The sequence below is a fragment of the Choloepus didactylus genome, chromosome 11, assembly GCF_015220235.1.
Source record: "Choloepus didactylus isolate mChoDid1 chromosome 11, mChoDid1.pri, whole genome shotgun sequence".
Lineage (NCBI taxonomy): Eukaryota > Metazoa > Chordata > Mammalia > Pilosa > Megalonychidae > Choloepus > Choloepus didactylus.
In genome coordinates, this window is record NC_051317.1 from 36,193,483 (window position 1) to 36,206,786 (window position 13,304).

The window sequence follows — 13,304 nt, forward strand, 5'->3', positions numbered from 1 at the left end:
TAAAAGCTGTCGGACAGAAGCTCAAATGCACCTTTCCTTAAGGACTTTCTCTACAAGTGCTTCAATGGCGAGGTCATCAGAGAGGGACACCAGTGCTGACAGGAGGCACAGCACACGCCTGATGGAGGGACACAGGCTCCCTGGATGCATGCCACAGAGCATGGATGCATTTTGAAGGCACAACCTAAGCGCAGCAGGAAGAGCAACCTCACCACTGCAGGCAACGTAAACTTTACCAACAGCCTTGGGTTTCCGAGCACGATGTTTAAAGTGTCCACAGAAGGACACTCATCTGAATGCCAATGTGTATTTTGTTGAAAGAAGAGCTCTGACAGAAAAAGACCTTTGGAATTCTGGAAAAAAAAATCCTAGGCTTTGCATATCAAAAACTGAGGCTGGTTTACAGTAGCTAGTGAGCCACAGAGCTGGGAGGAAGGCAACTGACGGCAGGCAGGGAGGAAGCCGGGGAGAAGAGCTTCGGAAAAGACTGGAGGAGAGTAACAAGAGAGTTTGAATGCCTGCATGAGGTGCTGGTCCATATTTTCTGCTCTAAGTTTGGGGACCCAAAAGCCAGGGGCGCTTTTTTTCCTTTTGCCTCCAGAATGTACACTGCCAACCACAGTGCAACAACCTGGCAAGATTGCTGCAGAATGGCATTAAGGAAGGTGAAATTAGAGAGGGGTAGAGAGGGGGCCTGAGATAAAAATGTTTCCTCTTGCGCTACCTGTTGACTTCCTAACTATCCACCCAGAAGCACATGGAAACCACCTAAAGACCTGCCAACCAGAGGAAAGCTAAACACAGTGTGGTATTTCCATGCAAAGGAATACTGCAAAGCAGATCAAAGGAATGCAAAAAGTAGACACACATCTATGTGGATACGTGTCAACAACAACGGTGAATCAGAAGAGCAAGTTTCAGATGAAAATGAAGAGAGACTATGATACTGTAAACATTTACAACACACAAAACTGCAATTTATGGGCACGTGCATCTGTGAATGGCATCCTCTGAAGCTGACAAAGTGTCATCATTTAATTCTCAAGGTGTAAAACAAGAGTCAATAGACAACCTGCAGGGCACTGAAAGGGGTGGTTTAAAAAAGTCACATTAACATGCCAGAAACGCTGGGGGGGCAGACTTAGAAAATTCCAAAGGCTGCATTTAAAGTGAGTCTCATTTTTCAGGAAATTGAACAATGCCTCATTCTCTAGCGTAAGAAGATGAGTTGATGTCCCTCAATTATAATTTGAATCACTGGATCAGTTCTGAAAACCATATGGGAGTGTTATATCAGAATAAAAACTCCACATCAGTCAGTTGATACAATAAATGCTAAATTACTCATTTTCCTGCACTGTGGTGTTTTTATAACTTTTGTAACAGCAAATAATTTATATTCCAATGTATATTATAATTTACAATGTGTTTTTTCATTATGAATTAGAGAAAAATAAGCTGTACTGATTTCTAGACCATATCAGACATCCTTCAGGTGTAACAGTTAAATAATTCAATGCATTTTGAAGTTATTATGATGCTGTAGGCAGATCCACGGCTGCAGGTTATTTCTCTTTTTGCATGAAATATTGTACCAATATTTTAAGTTGACATGGTATGGGAGCTGCCTGCTGTATAGTTAAAGTCCTATGAGATTAGGATTCCAAAAGAAACAAACATTAAATGACACTGATGTGTTGGAAAATATCCACATTTGTGTTCTTCCCTTTGTACAGAAACAACTCATAAAATGTTTTCTAGCATATCTTCAAGTATTTTCTTTAAATATGACTTGGGAAAAACAATTGCTAATTAATTTTAACACCACGTCAATGATGCTAATAAGATCTGAATTAAAATCCTCGTGATGTAAATCAGTCTTTCTTTGTGTGTGTGTTAATTATGACACACGCTATCAGATGGCAGGTGTTTGTTTACTGTACCATGAGCCTCTACAGTGGATTTGGTTGTACACAGATCTTTTGACACACCTAGCTCTTATTTTTCATGAGCGTTGGGCCACACTGATGAAGACAGGTGCTGGAGAGGTGACTGTGCTTCCTAGAAGTGCCATAACCAAGTACCACAAACCAGGTGGCTTAATAAAAACAAACAACAACAACAAAAAACACAACCTTTATTGCCTAACAGTTCCAGAGGCTGGAAATTCAAAATCGAGAAACCTGGAGGGGAGACTCCTCCCTGGGGGTTTGCCAGCCATCTGGGGGCTCTGCTGCCTGTTCTCACGTGGAGCTCCCCCCGGGTCTGGATGTGTGTCCAAATTTCCTATTCCTATAAGGACCTCAGTCACGTTGGCTCAGGGCCCATCCTCATTTAGTTTAGCCTCATCTTAACTAATCACATCTTCAAAGATCCTGTTTTCAAATAAGGTCACTTTCATGGGACTGGGGATTGGGAGTTGAACATGGCTTTTTGGGGGACACATTCAACCCCAAACAGAGGTAAGCTAGTTGACGTTCACCGTGGAAATGAAGAAACTAGAGGGAAGGAGGGATATAGGATTAAGAACTAGGTTGGTAGAGGCATAATGGAACAGAGGGTAGGGCTTTTTGGACATTACCAGTCATATTTTGGGTTGACTGTGAGATTACACAGTGAAAAAAAAATTAACAAAGAAAAGCATAGCAGTTTCTGTGCTGCAGGATACAAGAGTTCCTCGGGAGTGTCAGAAACATTGTAACTTCAGTTGCTGTCATGCATGGAAACCCCAGCAAAGCAAATACATCATTTCAGTCCCGGCTCCTTGCCTAGCCATGTGGTAGGCTCTGGGGACAAAACAGAACAAGAAAGAGACCCTGCCTTAACTAGGATGCCATCTGGCAGGGATACAAGCAGGAAACCAGAAAGTATAATGCCAAGTGTGCTGTGCTGTGATGGGGCACTTCATCCAGGCTGAGGGCCCTGGAGGGCTTCCTGGAGGAGGTGACATTTGAGCCAGGCTTAAAAGTCACACGGATCGCCAAATGGGGGTAAGAAGGCATTTCACACAGGGTAGCAGCAGCACGCCTAAAGGCTCCAGAGAGCAGGTTTATTAAGAGAACCGACATCCACTGTCAGGAGGCTAGAGATTATTAGCATTGGGGGACGGGGTGCATTGGTAAGAGAGGAAGGTAGAAAGAGAATCCCAAACAAGATTACTGCTGGTCTTGAAGACCTAGCTTAGAGAGTGAGGATTCAGGGCTGAAAGCACTCCTCTTTTATTTGCAAACTCATTTGCAAGGCAGGAATCTCCACGGGGTTGGGGTTGCAGAGAAGTCACCCTTGCTTTCTCCTAAGCACCCATCTCGACTGTGTGGGGAGAGGCTCACATGGCAGCAGTGGGCTCGGGGCCTGGCATGCACAAGAGAAACCCTTATTTCCGTGATCAGGTTTCCATGTGGAGAGCAAAAGACTTAGGTTTACATCCACAACAGAAATCAGGGTAAGGCGTCGGCTGGCCAGGAGTCCTGGGAGCCTGGGGGTTAATGACAACAGTGACAATTCCAGGGCTTCTCCACAGCCAGTGCGCAATTAGTGAACTGATCTACGTCTAAACCCGTGAGCTCTGGAAAATGACACGACTTTCATTTGCTTCGAAATCCGAAAAGTCTATGATTAGGATTTTGCCACTTCTCAATTCCACTGAGGGACGGAGAAAACTCTGAAACCTAATCAAAAGCCGAGGCAGATTCTAAGGCACTAAATCTTCTCTACATTTATGAAAACATCTGTGCTTGAATTCCTCATTTCATAACCAGACGAGCCTGATATATGTGTGGTTCAGAAAAGCCCACTGCAACACAGTCCTTATATAGAGGGATGTTACTTCCAGGTAATTTATCTTCCTGGAGTCACTGTATATAATTTCTAGGCTGCTTTTCCTACTGGATTCCTCAAGTGATCAGTTATGAGAAGCCGAGGATGTAAATGAACCTTTATGTTCAACCATTCTTCAAAGAAAAATAAATAATTTAACTTAGACAGGAAGAATGGTTTTCAGTGTAAAAAACATGTAACTTTTACCTGTAAATACAGTTTTCTCTACTGTAAAATGTAGATACTCAAGGGAATAGCTGATAAATTAGTCTAAAGAAACAGGAATAAGCAGAAAAGTTTTTAAACTAAAATATGTGCCAGTAGCAGTGAGGGGTGGTGGGAGAAGTGGCTGTTAGGAGTTGGAGTTTGGCTTCCCTTGGCTGTGTGATTTCACTAGAAGGAAAGAACCCCAGTGCCAAATGGTGGGACAGAGGTGATGAGTTCTATGGTGGGGGGGGGGCACAATAGAAAGCTTTTCTGTGAGTCTTGGCTGCAGGGATGTTCCTCTGTGAGCTCAGAGGCAATGCTGATGGCTTTTGGTGGGGTCTTCCAGTGTTCTGCTTAGGGCCTCAGCAAAGCCGGGGAGGACCCTGTTGGCAAGTAACACACCCTAAAAGTGCAAGGAGGTTAATGCAACCACTGGGAGCAAGAGGATAAAGAGCCCACCTTCTTGGCCCACTAGGGGATGCATTTCTTATGCTTCCTGGAGTTACCAGCAGAATCAGGCCCTCACTCAGCGCCTACCGCAGTGACCTCGAAAATGTATCCTTAGTTATTTTCCCCTCTGTCTTAGACTGCCAGGGCTGCTATGATAAATAGCAAAGCCTGGTTGGCTTAGACAACAGGAATTTATTGTCTCGTAGTTTTGGAGGCTGGAAGTCCAAAATCAAGCTGTAGGCAGGATCATGTTTTCTCTGAAGTTTGTATCGTTCAATGGTGGCTGGTTGGCCATCCGAAACTCAATATCCGCTCCCATCACATGGCAACACAGGTCCATCTGTCCCCTACTTCTGAGTTCAAATTTCCTCTGCTTGCAAGGACTCCAGCTCTGTTGGATTAAGGCCCATCCTGCTTCAGTTTGGCCTCACCTCAACTAAAAACATCTTCAAAGGTCCTGTTTACAAATGGGTTCGCACCCACAGGAGCACAGGGTAAACTACAAACATGTCTTTTGTTGGGGTATACATGATTCGACCTACCCCAGAAGGCCTGAGTGTATTTTGTGTGTGGGAAGAGCAGGTCTTGTGGTGAAGGGCGGACTGTTATGGACTGAATCATGTTCCCCACAAAGACATGTTCAAGTCTCAGCCCCTGGTCCTGTGGATGTAAATCCATTTGTAAACAGGACCCTTAGAAGAAGTGTTAACAGTTATAGTGTGGGCTCATTTGTGAATTGGATCTTCTGAGATCCTATGTAGGTGTGGCCAAATGGAATCAGAGTGGGCCATAATCTGTATTCCTGGAGGCCTTATAAAGAGAAGCCAGAAGTCACAGAAAGCTATAGGAGGAGACCAAAGACCCAGCAGAGATGCATGTCAAGGAATCCCAAGGATTGAGGCCGAGAACACTACAGACTCCAAGAGGAAGCATGGCCTTACCAACATCTTGCTTTGGGACTTCTGGCTTCTAAACTGTGAACCAATAAATTCTTGTTGTTTAAGCTAACCCATTGTATGGTATTTGCCACAGCAGCTCTGGCAAACTAACACACCATTTCAACATCCCAAAAGCTTTAAGCCATTTCAGTAACAATTGTAAAGTCCAAAATCTCATCTAAATCAGTTACAAATATGGTCCATCCTGGGGCAAAATTCCTCTCTATCCGTGGACCTGTCCTAAACCTAGAACACAGATTATGTTCTTTCAAAATACTATGATGAGACAGGCATAGGGAAGACATTCTCACTACAGAAAGGAGAGATTGGCAGGAAAAAAGGATCATGGTCCCAAGCAAATCCAAAACCCAGTAGAGTACTGTGCCAGTTTGAATGTATTGTGTCCCCCAAACGCCATTATCTATGATGCAACCTTGTGTGGGCAGACGTTATCAGTGTTGATTAGATTTCTTTGAGTGTTTATTTGGAGATGTGCCCCACCCAGCTGTGGGTGATGACTCTGATTGGATAATTTCCATGGAGGTGTCGCTCCGCCCATTCGGGGTGGGTCTAAGTTGATCAGTGGAGCCATATAAATGAGCTGATGGGCAGAGGGAACTCAGTGCAGCTGTGAGTGATGTTTTGAAGAGGAGCTACAGCCAAGAGGGACACTTTGCTACAGCCAAGAGGGACACTCTGAAGAAAGCACAGGAGCTGCAGATGAGAGAGTTTGAAGACGGCTGTTGAAAGCAGGCTCTTGCTCCAGAGAAGCTAAGAGAGGACAAATACCCAAGTGTAACTAAGAGTGACATTTTTGAGGAACTGCAGCCTAGAGAGGGACGTCCTGGGAGAAAGCCATTTTGAAACCAGAGCTTTGGAGCAGACACCAGCCACGTGCCTTCCCAGGTAACAGAGGTTTTCCGGACAACATTGGCCATCCTCCAGTGAAGGCACCTGACTGCTGATGTGTCACCTTGGACACTTCACGGCCTTAAGACTGTAACTGTGTAACCAAATAAACCCCCTTTTATAAAAGCCAATCCATTTCTGGTGTTTTGCATTCCAGCAGCATTAGCAAACTAGAACAAGTACATTCTAGTTGATTTCAAGGCCTTAACGTCATCTGCAGCTTGATGCTTTGTCCTCTGGGCCAGCGGCAGTGGCAGTCCTACCTTGCGGGACACTGATTACGTGCTTCAACTTGGCGGGCCTGGGCTGGGGGACCGGATCCACCCCTGGGGAGGGTAGTGGGTACGGGTGACAGCGCCCTCCACAGCCCCCCGGGCCTGGGAAAGTGAGGCCGGAGGCAGGCCCCATTTCCTCACCCAAAATACCAGTGTTAGGGGAGGCATGCCGGAGGGAACCGCCTTTTCCCCACCCCCTTATCTTGCCCGGACACTCCCCGTTGCCAGTGCAACTCCCATCACCACCGGTGCACATACATTGTTGCCGGACACCGTTACGGGAGCAACTCTCGCCCCTTTTCAATCAACCTCCGCGCCCTCTCAGAACCAATCCAAGCCTTTAACCTCTACAGCTACCCCGCCCTCTAAACCGCCCGATATAAGCTTGTACTCTCCCCTAATAAACTCTCTTGGTTTTCTTCATCCTAAAAGAAATGTGTCCCGCCTGTTCCTTTCTCGCTGCCCTCCATACTTTGCACGCCTCCCGCCGGAGACCTGGCCAAGTCCCCCGCCTCGCCCTCGCCTCCGGGAAAGAGCCCCCGCCGCCGGTACCCTCAGAGCAATCCTGGGAGCCTAGGATTTAGCAACCAGCCGCCACCCTCCCCCAGACGAGTCAACTGCGACCGCAACTGGCGCCCAACATGGGGCCCCTGGAATTAAAAGTCCTCTCTACGCAGCGGTCCAGTAAAACCACCCGCTCGCCCGGACGCCTCTCCAGCTCCCCTTCTCCTCGCCTGCAAAGTAAGGGCCGCCTCTCCCTCGCCGCCCCGCGGAGCCGCCTCTCCCTCGCTGCTCCACGTCTGGGGCCGCCTCTCCCACGCCGCTCCGCGCCCGGGCCGCTCTTCCTTTCCCGCATTAACCTAACTCTTGCCCCCGACTACCTTTCGTCTTCTCTTCCTATATCCCCCCCATTCCTCCTAACACTCTTCCTCCAGTAGCTTTCCCTCTTCCCCTCCATTACTTTGCTGTGGTCCTCTGTGTCTTTGTTTCTTTGTTTAGCGCGGTGTGCCTCTTTGCAACCGCCCCCCCCCCAAACTGCTCTCGCTACTAGAGGGTCCTGCCTTCTATTCTCACCGTCTCCTTCAGCCTCGCGGCCACGATTTACCTCATTTTCTTTACTCTATAATCAACCCCCCTTTTTTCTTTTCTCCCTCCGCTATGGGTAATCGTCTATCTGCACGCCAAGCACCCCAAGTTCGCGCTCTGGCGGGTCTCCTAGACACACATCGCTGTAAAGTGTCTGTCCGGCAGCTGCAGGTATACTGGGACCTCCTGCTGCCCTTTAACCCATGGCTCACCACTTGCCATCTTTGGGACCCTGTTACTTATGATCGTCTTATTGATCGGGTCACCAACGCCATGGAACATGAGAGCAAGCGCTTCCCTCCCGGCTTGCTCCCCACCTTAATAACCGTCCGCTCCTGCCTTCAAGGCTCCCTTCCCCCTGATCGAGGCCCCATTAAATCCAAGGAGGCCCTATCAACCCAGTCTACAGATTCAGACAGCGATACTAATGTAGACCACGATTCGGACACAGAGTCCTTAGTCGAGCAGATTAACAACGCGCTCGAAGTCGCCCCCCAAAAACAAAGCAATACTAAGCCTCGCCAAGATGGCGAACTTCCTCCTTCTTCTTCCATAGAGGGGAGGAAGTGCTCCGGCGATGACGTCAGCCCTAAGCTGGGCTGGAAACCGCATGCGCTTTACCCCACCCTTTCACAGGGCGGAGTTAGTCCGCCATCTTATGCCTTGGGCCCCGCCCTTTCACAGGGCGGAGCTAGTCCACCATCCTATGCCTTAGCCACTCCCACCGCGCCGCTGTCTTGCGACGCTTGGGGCCTCCCACTTCCGCCTCCCCCTCCGGCGAGCTCCCCCTCGGAGCCGCTACCGGCAGCTGCCGCCGCTCCTCCCACCCTGCCGACTAACAACCCCTGGCTGCCTTCTACACCTCAAGGCAACCCTTGGGGCAACGCTCCCCCTACCCCCACTCCCGCGCCAAGCCCTCTGCAAGCGCGTCCTCCTTTCTCTCGTGCCTTTCGCTGCTTTCCTCTTAACCTTACCCCCACACCACAGAAACCGTATGACTGGTATCCCATTGACTCTGATACTATCAAGCAGCTTCGCAGGGCCGTCAAGGAAGACGGGTTAGGTAGCCCATACGCTTCCCAATTACTACAGGATATCGCCATGAACTTTTGCCTCCCCCAAGACTGGGCCTCGCTTGCCCGTTCCATTCTTAACCCCGGCCAGTTTGTAGATTGGCGTGCTCACTTCCAGGCGGAAGCAGCTAAGCAAAGCGAGCAAGACGCAGCCACTGGAGTCTATCATCACCCCGAAGCCTACTTGGGCACGGGAGCGTTTATAAATGCATCCGCCTATATTAATGCGCCTGCCGCCTTTTGGCCTATCCTTCGGGGAATCGCCTTGCGAGCTTTTGCCAACTGTTCCACCTGTCGGCCTACTAAATTCACCAAGCTCCTCCAGGAGCCAAATGAGCCTTTTGCCACCTTTGTCTCTAGGGTTGAGGAAACCTGCGCTCGAAAGGTTAATGATCCCCAGGCCCAACTGGCTCTCGCTCGAGAACTCATTCTCGAGGGAGCCAATCCCCCTTGCAAGCAGGCTATTCTTCCCTTGCGGGAGAAGAGCCTATGCGATTGGATACTCGCCTGCAGCGCCTTTGACCCAGCTGCCGCGTCCCTAGCCCAGGCTGTCTCTGGCGCTGTCACTGCCGCCTTAGCCGCCACCACCGGTTGTTTTAAGTGCGGGCAGAGCGGTCATTTTGCCCGGGAGTGCCCAATGCAGAAGTCAACCGCCCGCCTTTCATGCAGCGTAATGGGCGCCCCCCTCCCACTCCTTGCCCACGCTGCCAGCGTGGCTATCACTGGGCGCGCGATTGCAAGAGCAGCCCCAGAGATCGTAGCAAGGATAGCTTAAAAAACCTCTGCTATCCCTGGTGCCCTGACGGCAGTCAGTGCCAGGGCACTGAGCAAGCTTTAAACTCCAAGCGGGGCAAGCCTCAGCCCCGCCCCTAAGAGGCAGCGTGCTGGCCGGTTCTAATAAAACTAATCACTTCACCGGCAGTAAAACGCTTCTCTGGACAGTCCCTATCACCCCAGAAAAGCCTACTCGTAAGTTAAGAATAGAGGGGCAATGGTACACGGGCACGCTCGATTCAGGGGCAGAGGTCTCTTGCATGCCCGCTCAGTATGCCACCATGTGCATGGTTCTCGAGGGTCCCTCGGTAGTGGGAGCCACTGGTACCTCCACCTCTCTTCAGGCCATAGGGCCCATTAAGTGGGAGGATGAAGAGGGCCACTCAGGCACCTTCCGCCCGTTATTTCTACACACCATAGACCAAATTTTACGGGGCTGTGACATCCTCGCCGCCTCTGGGGCAGTGCTTACCACGCAGCCCCCCCAATAATGTACGCCACTGCTCGTTTAACACCTCCAGCGCCCGTTCCTCTGCAGTGGGATACTGAGGAACCTATATGGGTAGAGCAGTGGCCCCTTCCCACGCATAAATTAGTAACACTCCAAGCCCTTGTCCAAGAACAATTGGACGCTGGCCATATAGAGCCTTCTACTAGTCCCTATAATTCGCCAGTGTTTGTTATTCATAAAAAAGCCACAGGGAAATTTAGGCTCCTCAATGATCTGCGGGAAATCAATAAGCATATTCTTCCCATGGGTTCCCCGCAGCCTGGCCTCCCCCATCCGGTAGCCATCCCGGCTCACTATCACGTAGCCACCATTGACATCAAAGACTGTTTCTTTTCCATCCCGCTACATGAGCGAGACCGCCCGCGCTTTGCCTTTACAGTTCCCGTCCCCAATCACGCGGGTGCGGCTAGCAGGTACCAATGGAAAGTCCTCCCTCAAGGGATGCGTAACAGTCCGGCCATCTGCCAAATGTATGTTAATCACGCAGTGGCCCCCCTGCGAAAGCGGGCCATGCTCATCCATTACATGGATGACATCTTGGTGGCCTCTGAGGACGCCGAGGCGCTTCCTCTAATCCTCAAAGACCTCACCACTAATTTAGCTGACCTCGGCCTTACGGTTCAGCCCGATAAAGTTCAAATTGTGCCACCATTAGCCTTCTTAGGGTTTAGTATTAATAGAACCATTGCCCCGTCCGCTCCCCAGCTGGACATACCGGACCGGGTCACTATCACTGAGCTTCAACAGCTCTGCGGTCAGATCAATTGGCTCCGCTCTGCGTTGCCGATCACCACAGCGCAGCTACAACCACTCTTTATGCTGCTGAGTGTCCCTGAAGCCCCGCCGCTAGCAATCTCCCGGCGCATTAAGCTCACCCAGGAGGCAAAGGAAGCCATTGCCGCTATTAACAAGGCACTCGCCGCCTGCTGTCTCAACAGGTTCAGCACTAAAGAGGGCAATCTTATAGCACTCATCCTTCCTACGCCCGGCACACCCATGGGCTGCCTGTGGCAGGAAGGCCCTCTACTTTGGGCGCACCCTGCTAAAAGCCGGCTTAGAAAAATTTGCCCCGCAGTGCGGCTCTGGATCAGCCTAGCTTCAGATCTAGTCACCCTGGCTGTTCATGTATTCGGAGAGCCGCCAGAAAAAATTGTTTGGCCCCTAGACGCAGGCCAAACCCGCCTGCTTATACGTGACAACCCGGACATGCAAATCCTTTTAGAAGGATTTCATGGGGAATTCAGCTGCCACTATCCTAGCCATCGGCTGTTACAGGGACTCGCCAAGCTTCCCTTCCGCAGCCCCTTCCATCCTTTCCCCTCCTCTGCACCCATCCCGGGTGCCACTACCGTCTTTACTGACGCCTCCAAAACCCGTTTCGCCTTCCTCTCTTATTCGCAGGACCATCCGGAACCCCGCCTATTCAGTTATGTCAACCTTCATTCAGTCCAAGTGGGGGAAATTCTGGCAGTGTCATACGCGCTAAACGCCCACTGCAACCACCCAGTAAACATTTTCACTGACAGCCTCTACACGTATCAGGTCTGCCGAGTCCTTGCATTTTCCACCTTTTTCCCCGGGAACTCGGCCATCGATAAAGCACTTTCTGACCTCAGAAGCATCTTAGAGCATAGACAGGATCCTTGGTTCGTTAGCCACATTCGTAGTCACTCAGGCCTTCCGGGGCCCTTGGCTAATGGCAACAGTATAGTAGACCAAGCGGTCTCAGCTCAGACTACCCAAGCTATGCTGACCCACACAGCAGCCCCTCCGGGGGACGCTGTTAACCAGGCCAAGTTATTGCATTCCAGGTTTCACTTTTCGGCTACGTCATTGCATCATTTATGTGGCCTCCCCCTAGATACCTGTAAACATCTTGTCCGCAATTGTGCAACTTGTGCGCCCTTTGCGCCGCTTGGCCCCCTGCAACCTCAGGGAGTCAACCCACGAGGCCTAAAACCCAATTCTAGATGGCAAATGGATGTAACTCATGTTCCGTCCTTTGGGCGCCTCAAGTATGTACATGTAATGATTGACACCTTCTCAGCCATGTGTTATGCAGTCCCCCTCGCCGGGGAAACGGCCAAACACTGTATCAAGGCCCTAAGACAGGGAATTCTCTTCATGGGAGTCCCCTGGGACATAAAAACGGACAATGGGCCTGCCTATCGCAGTGCCTCCTTTGCGGCCTTTCTTCAGTTATATAACATCACCCATCATTTCGGCATCCCCTATAATCCACAGGGGCAAGCCATTGTGGAAGCAGTCCATCGCCGCTTAAAAACACAAGTTGAAAAAGAGAGGGCAATGCTCCCCCAGGCAACTCCAGGGGACCTTATCATAGCAGCCCTTATTCACCTTAATCTACTCACATTCAATAAGGAAGGGCTTTCGCCCCTACATAAACATTGGGGGCCCTCGTATAGGCCCACCCAGGCCCCGATGGTCTACTGGAAGGACCCAGAGAATAATACCTGGAAGAGTCCCTCCCCACTCCTCGCCCAGGGGCGTGGGTTTGCTTGTGTTTTCCCAGATGATGCAGCACAACCAATCTGGATCCCAGGAAGGGCAATCCGGCCCGCCACCAGCAACCACGCGTCTAACGAGACGAGAACGCCGCCGTCTCCGCAGCATAACGCACCAGATGACAACAGTACACCTGAGCCTGGACCCCAGTCCGAGTGAAACCCCGGAGAAACAAGAAATCAGAGAAATTATACGCCTCTATAGACAGGCAAAAGCCAGCCCCCTACACCTCCATAACCCCCACCCGAGCATTGCTTCCCTTCTAACAATCATGCTGGCTCTCGCCTCTTCTACCCAGGCTGTCTACCAGCCCCACTCCCCTCACCAGCCTTGGAAATGGACCTTGGCACGGTGGGAAGATTCCACAGTTATACAAACCCAGGTTACAGCAGGGCGACCTTCCTTTCTTGTCAACGCAACTGATCTATTTCCCACTCCTTCCGTACGCCCCACTGGTTGGAATCAAGCCCAATATTATATGTGCCCATCCTCAAACCCTGGAAAACAGTACTGCAATTCCCCCAACCAATACTACTGTGCATATTGGGGATGTGAAACATTAGCCACTCAGTGGGAGACTTACGCCACTGATCATTACCTAACTCTAAAATGGGCACCCTTTAACTGCAAACCACTTCAAGAACCCATTAACTGGGGTATCTATGGAGGCCATCACCAGATTGCACCTACAGGTACCTGCTCACATTTAAATCTCAGTGTGCAGCTCCCCAATGATCCC

The 13,304-nt window shown here is 50.1% G+C and overlaps 1 protein-coding gene across 5 annotated transcripts in view; it reads right to left on the bottom strand.

The window, feature by feature from the left end:
* The window catches only part of CTNND2 (catenin delta 2), a 1,032,924-nt gene that overhangs the window by 330,003 nt on the left and 689,617 nt on the right, over window positions 1-13,304 (bottom strand). The gene's annotated exons all lie outside the window — the stretch shown is intronic.